The sequence below is a fragment of the Octopus bimaculoides genome, chromosome 15, assembly GCF_001194135.2.
Source record: "Octopus bimaculoides isolate UCB-OBI-ISO-001 chromosome 15, ASM119413v2, whole genome shotgun sequence".
Lineage (NCBI taxonomy): Eukaryota > Metazoa > Mollusca > Cephalopoda > Octopoda > Octopodidae > Octopus > Octopus bimaculoides.
In genome coordinates this window covers 27,645,495-27,645,839 of record NC_068995.1, presented here as the reverse complement: position 1 = coordinate 27,645,839, position 345 = coordinate 27,645,495, and positions in this window count along the sequence as shown.

Here is a 345-nt window from a genome sequence, read left to right as displayed (position 1 = left end):
GGTTGGACGATTTGACTGAAGACTGGCAAGCCATCAGGCTCCAATCTGATCTGGCAGAGTTTCTACAGCTGGATGCCCTTCCTAACGCCAACCACTCCGAGGGAGTAGTGGGTGCTTTTACATGCCACCAGCACGAGGGCCAGTCACACGGTACTGGCAACAGCCACGCTCAAAGAGGTATTTCTTACTTGCCACCTGCACGGGAGCCAGTCTAGCGGCACTGACCCACAACTATATATATTTATATATATACATATAAATATTAAATATATATACATGTCTAGCGGCACTGACCCACAACTATATATATGCATATATATATACATATAAATATAATATATATAT